At 46.9% G+C, this 6,079-nt stretch overlaps 1 non-coding gene across 1 annotated transcript; it reads left to right on the top strand.

The window, feature by feature from the left end:
- The first annotated feature begins 2,781 nt into the window (after positions 1–2,781).
- Trnas-gga (transfer RNA serine (anticodon GGA)) lies at positions 2,782–2,855 on the top strand. The gene has a single exon. It is a non-coding gene; the product is annotated as a tRNA-Ser (tRNA).
- Positions 2,856–6,079: the final 3,224 nt, after the last annotated feature.

The following is a 6,079-nucleotide window of genomic DNA, read 5'->3' as shown; positions in this document are numbered from 1 at the left end:
AATGTAATGTTTACGAGTGATTTTAGGCACACAAACTGTTTTTTATAAAGCTTCATTATCTCTTGCAATTAAGAAGTTTACTGCGTCAGCTACAAGCCCTTTTTTATTAGAACTCGGGAAACGAGTGTATTAACCAAAGCCACCTTCGGCCCCAGCAAATTCTTTCTGTTTTCTTGTTCTCGTATTATATACAGCTAATTGCCTTGATGTACTATAACCGATGGAAAAACACAATATTTTAGCTAAATTAAAAACAATTTAAACACTCGTATTAATAACAATGAGTTCAGTCATAGGCACGTAAGTAAATTTTTGCCTGTGTAGGCACTTATCTAAGAGATTTCGCCTCCTAACTGTGTTTTTTTTTTATGAAAGACAAATATTGTTAACCGTCCTGCTGAAGCGCACCATAGCAGGGGTGCATCCATGTTACTTGAACAAGGCGCTCCACACCAAGATAAAGTGGGGGTGTAAGAATGTTTCGAAACTAGGTGTTTTTTCAATATGGAATTTTAATAGTTATAAAATATTTTTAACTCCTACGTAGCTCATTGTCAAACAACAGAACGCTTCCAGTGTGTCTAAATCGTTCCCAATATGTTCTGCAAGTCTGGTATTCTCTACGAGTCCAGCGCCTTTGGGAATCTAGCTTCATTTCAGCAATCCTGTCTCAAAAGCAATCTTTGAGCGGGATTTTAAATTTTGCAAAGAGGGAGAAAAAAGAGAAGCTATCATCTGGCGAATATGATGTGTGGAAGAGAAAACATGTAGTGTTTCCGGGGAGATACTCGCTTTTGCAGAGAGCTCTTTGATAAGGCGCATCCTATAGCATCAAATATTTGTGCACCAAAGATTGGGCTGTTTTTGCTGAACGACGCCCCTCACAGGCGCTAAAATTTGCTCTGCCCAATTCAGAACTAATTCCCTGTGCCGACTGCTCAGAATTTCGTAAAATATGTACTTTGTCAGTATGTACTTTGTCGAGCTTCAGATTTGCCTACCCTTGTTTTGACTGTCGATACTTTGGGCTTTTTCACGGCAAAAACCATTCCTTTGTCTCAGATTCATGCCCGCACACTGAAACTTCATTTGCAGTGATGCTCTTGATGCGAAAACAGTCATTTGAGTGAACTGCCTCGCGCTGCTTTCAGTCTCTTCCGAAACTATATACAGGGTGTTTGAGCGAACACTTTCAAAAATTCTTAAAGTTTACCAGGGGCAGATAGCCCAATTCTAGTTAACTAGCCGGTCTACTCGAAGCGGCGGACATTATTTGCGCAAAAAATTGAAATGCATAATTGCCTAATTAATAAAAATTCCCTAAATCTGTTTTTAATGAATTACCTGATGGCCCATATTGTAATCTACAAATTGTAGCCGTGGAGTTCGCAAGACGGATCCACTTGGAACGAATTCTCGGGATGACAGCAGTTTCGGGATATTAATCCCTGAACTTTGCGGAGAAATGCATTGGTGTTCCAGTTAATTTTCTGCTTCAATGCATAAAGCCACGTTTTGTTAAGAAACTAACTGGAACGCCAATGGATTTCTTCGCAAAGTTCGGGAATTAATATCCCGAAAGCGGTGTCATTCAGGGAATTTATTCCAAATGGATCCGCCTGGCGAACTCCACGGTTACAATTTGTAGATTACAATATGGGCTATCAGGTAATAAGTTAAAAACTTAATTAGTGAATTATTATTATTTGTCGATTATGCATGTAAATTTTTTGCGCAAGTAATGTCCGCCGCTTCAAAAAGACCAGCTCATTAACTAGAATTGGGCTATCTGCCACAGGCAACCTTACATAAATTTTTAAAGTGTTCGCTGAAACACCCTGTATATAGAGAAGAAAAAGCTGCAATGCCGCCAACCGGACGCGATTACAAAAAGCAAGCGCAATTCAACAATGTTCTCGACTCGTACAGGATAGACGATATTTAGAACATATCAGCAATAGGCATGAAATCTCAGATGGGGCAGCGTTTCAATGTACTATAAAATTAGTCAGGTTCATCAGAAGGGCGAATAATTGCAAGTAAATGCTAGGCTAAGTGTTGCGCTGAAGCCACACAGACGGGTTACTAAGGATACAAGTGGCCGGTGGGTTGACGCAACACAGCACCCTTATCACTCGCTGCTCCGCAACGGAAACAGCGCCCTGGCTGCTATAAGGTATCTCGCAACACTGGCGTCAAGAGGAGCGCCGACAGCGCAATTGAGGCGTCGCATGTCCACGAGATGAGACCAAACATAAATTGTCCGCCCTTCTAGCTCGAAATATTCCATCCGTGCCACTAAGGCGACAGCATGTACAATTGTGCGGCATCTACACCGATGCTCAGCAGCAACGCAAGTGTTTGTGGGCCCATTGTTCATGCCAATGGTGTTGAAGTGCACATTCAAGCTCTCCGCGCTGCAGTGCAGGCATGTCTTGGTATAGGTTGCAGGGCTCACCATCTGGATGGACCAGTGTGCATACTGAAACTTTCTACACATCTTCCCCACATTTCCTGCAAGACTTCGATGAACCCTACAACCAGCGGGCTTCGCTTCGTTGCTGCACGGTTTCGAAAGCGTGAGAGTGTATGAGAATCTGTCGGGGAATTGAAAGTCCTTCGATATAGTGTGTTCCTTAAATCAAAGATTAACGATATAGGCTACGGCGTGGGAGGAATGGGTCAATAATCAACCAACTCGAAGCAAAGGCAAGTGTTTGATGCAAGTGCCTTTGCTTCGAGTTGTCGACAAATTCGACTTCGCCCTGCCATCTGCTAGCCGCCTGGTTAGCTCAGATGGTAGAGCGGCTGCCCCGGAAAGGCGGTGGTCCCGGGTTCGAGTCCCGGACCAGGCACGAATTTTTCTTCAACTGCGAGGCTTTCTTTCGAGGAACCCGGTCGGGTTTCCATTGTAGCAAATTGCTACATTTGGGTGGAAGTCTCAGTTTCCCTTTAACTATGCTCTCCTTCGCCTAATTATTGGTTGGCTTAAGATCTTCGTAGTGCGCTGAATAGCGCTAGGTTGCTCAAATGAATTTTTTATTGCTTTGATAAGGGGATGTATTAACGAAAAGCGACAGACGAAAAACCAACGCAGCTCCAAGGGAACAACGGTCTCGGCACCAACAGCTCGTGATCTGTGCTCGCGTCCTACATCGATGATAACGCCCCTCTACTGCTTGCTTGCTGTTCTTCTTCTTCATTACAATAACCCCGGCGTCGAATGGGAGCCACCATGCCGATCGACGTGAACCGTGTCGCGACCAAGACGGCGCTTGTCCGGGGAGTGGTGGACTGGCTCAATGGCATAAGTGACGGGAGACCGGCACTCGATGACGCGTAGGCCCGTGTTACTTGGCAGCAAACATGGGAGTGAAGCCAGGATAGTTGAATGATAGTCTAAGCCAGACGAGGGATCTGATAGCAAAATTCTGCACATGCTGATCGTTTGTCGCGACGATGTTTGGCGATGAAGGGCATGGGGTTGGCTAGCGGGGGAGAGGGATGCGTTGCACGGGTCCTTGCGCTGTTCGGAAGGCATGTCTGTGATGGTCAGAGCATCCAGGGAAAAAGCGAACACTGAAGGTGGGCCATCGTCGGATTGCACGGGTGATCGAGAGAGCGCATCCGCGTCAGAATGCTTGCGCCCGGATCGGTCATTAACGCGAATGTCGAATTCTTGTATACGAAGAGCCCAACGGCCGAAGCGACCAGAGGGATCTTTTAGGAAAGCCAACCAGCAGAGTGCGTGATGGTCTGTTACAACGTCGAAAGGCCTGCCGTACAAATAGGGGCAAAATTTTCCTAACGCCAATACTATCGCGAGGCACTATTTTTCGGTGACGGAGTTATTCGCTTCGGCCTTAGTGAGGGCTCGGCTTGCATATGCCATGACATACTCAGGGAACCCGGCTTGCGTTGCGCGAGGGCTGCACCAAGACCGATACCACTGGCGTCTCTATGTATTTAGGTTGACACAGTAGGGTCAAAATGGCGTTGCACGGGTGCCGAAGTACGTAAGCGGCACAGTGTCGCAAAGGCGTCGTAGCAGGCCGGTGTCCACTGAGAAAGGCCTATGGGCCGGCGAGGAGCTTCATAAGCGGTGCTATGATCGAGGCGAAATTTCGGACGAAGTGATGAAAATATGAAGCCAAGCCGACAAAGCTCTTTGATTGTAGAAGGCTCCGGAAACTCGGCAACATCACGGGGTTTTTCCGGGTCAGAGTGAATTTCATCTTTGGAGACGACGTGGCCGAGGATGGTGAGGCGGCGAGCCCCCACGTGACATTTGTCAGGTTGAGTTGAAGGCATGCGTTTGTAAGGCAGTGGAGAACTGTGCGTAAACTAGCGAGATGTGAGGCGAAATCGGGGGAGAACACAACTACATCATCGAGATAGCAAAGATGTATCTTCGATTTCAGAACGCGTAAAATACCGTTCATCATCCACTCGAATGTTGCGGGTGCATTGCAAAGCCCGAAGGGCATCACTGTAAATTCATACAGGCCATCGGGTGTAACGAACGCCGTCTTTGGACTATCACACTCCGCCATAGGGACCTGCCAATATCCCGATCACAAGTCGAGGGAAGAAAGAAATTCCGTACCTTGAAGGCAATCAAGGGCCTCGTATATTCGAGGGAGAGAATATACGTCCTTGTGAGTAATTTTGTTCAGAAATCGACCGTCCCCGCAGAATCTAATAGAGCAATTTTCTTTTTGACCAGTAGAACAGGAGAGCACCAGGGGCTGCAAGAAGGCGTGATGAATCCGCGCTGAATCATGTCGTGCAACTTCTTATGTAATTACAGGACGCTCCGCAGGCGACACACGGTAGGGGTGCTGTCGCAAAGGAGCGTGAGTCCCAGTGTCAATCGTGTGAACAACCGCATAAGTTCGGCAGGTGACACTTGCGGTAAATCAAACGAAGTGCGGAACTCGTGTAGAAGGGCATGAAGCTGCGTCCGTTCAGCCGGAGCAAGGTCGCTGTCGATGGAACGACGAAAAGAATTCGAGGACACGGCGTCGGACGCAAGGTGAGGTGTCAGGACCTTCAGCTGATGTTTTATCAGGCTCGGAGGGATCGAGGGGCACGATAACATCAGCATCCACATGCTGCGCATGGCCAAGCTTTTCATTACGGTACAAAGTCAGAGGCCCTGAGTTGGGGTTGCAGACAAGTAGTCCGAGATTATCCTGATGAAGCGCGAGGATGAGAAATGACAGTGATGTAATATGGTGGTGACGAAATATGTCAGATGGCGTGAACAGAACAGAATAAAATTGGAGGACGCTTAAGCTTCGGCTTTAAGAGTGGAACGCGATAGGGTTATTGGGTCCCGTTCGCATCGCATTTTTTTAGTCGGTTTCACTGCAACACCGAACATGGGAATGCACTCTTACAAATACCAAGCTTACACCGATCTCCTTAAAGTAGGCTTAACTGTTAAACAGAAATGCATTTGTGGGAAGACATTTATCCAGGGGGAATATAAGTCGTCTTATATTAAAATGTGAAGGCCCTAGGACCTTTTTATATTATTTTATTAATTGTTGGTCATTGTCTCTACGCGCGCGCGTGTCCAAATTGCATTAGGCAGTCCAAGTCCCAATTTGACCTGCCGAGGATACGAGCTCCATCTGCATAAGATTTGCGCAAGTAGCATACCCGAGCGAGTAGGAGTCGGTGTGGTAGAAATGCTGGCAAAAGGGTTTTGTGTTTGAGTTGCCTCGTAATAAAATTATGTTTTCTCGTACATTCAAATCGCAGTCCGACGCCTCCGTGTCAGTATACGTTGTGGTTAAGTCGTACTTTACAATTTTTATGGCGGATTTCACCGTGAGAAATTCAATTTCTGTTCACTAAGAGCCTGCACAAGGCGGAGGGCCTGCGCGGGCGGGGTGGTTCAGGATGATTTTCTCCGCCACTGACGCCGACACCAACGCCGACACCGATGCCGACGCCGGATTTTCTGTGACACGAGGACCTTAGCGCTTTCGCATTAAAACGGGTAAAATGACTGCATTGTGAGGTGGCAGGTCAGTATCGGCGGTAACGACACGCTTGCTATCACCAGGAG

The sequence above is a fragment of the Dermacentor silvarum genome, chromosome 7 (assembly GCF_013339745.2).
Source record: "Dermacentor silvarum isolate Dsil-2018 chromosome 7, BIME_Dsil_1.4, whole genome shotgun sequence".
In the NCBI taxonomy this organism is placed as follows: Eukaryota; Metazoa; Arthropoda; class Arachnida; order Ixodida; family Ixodidae; genus Dermacentor; species Dermacentor silvarum.
Note: the sequence above shows the minus strand (reverse complement) of the source record. Positions and strands in the feature narration are given on the sequence as shown.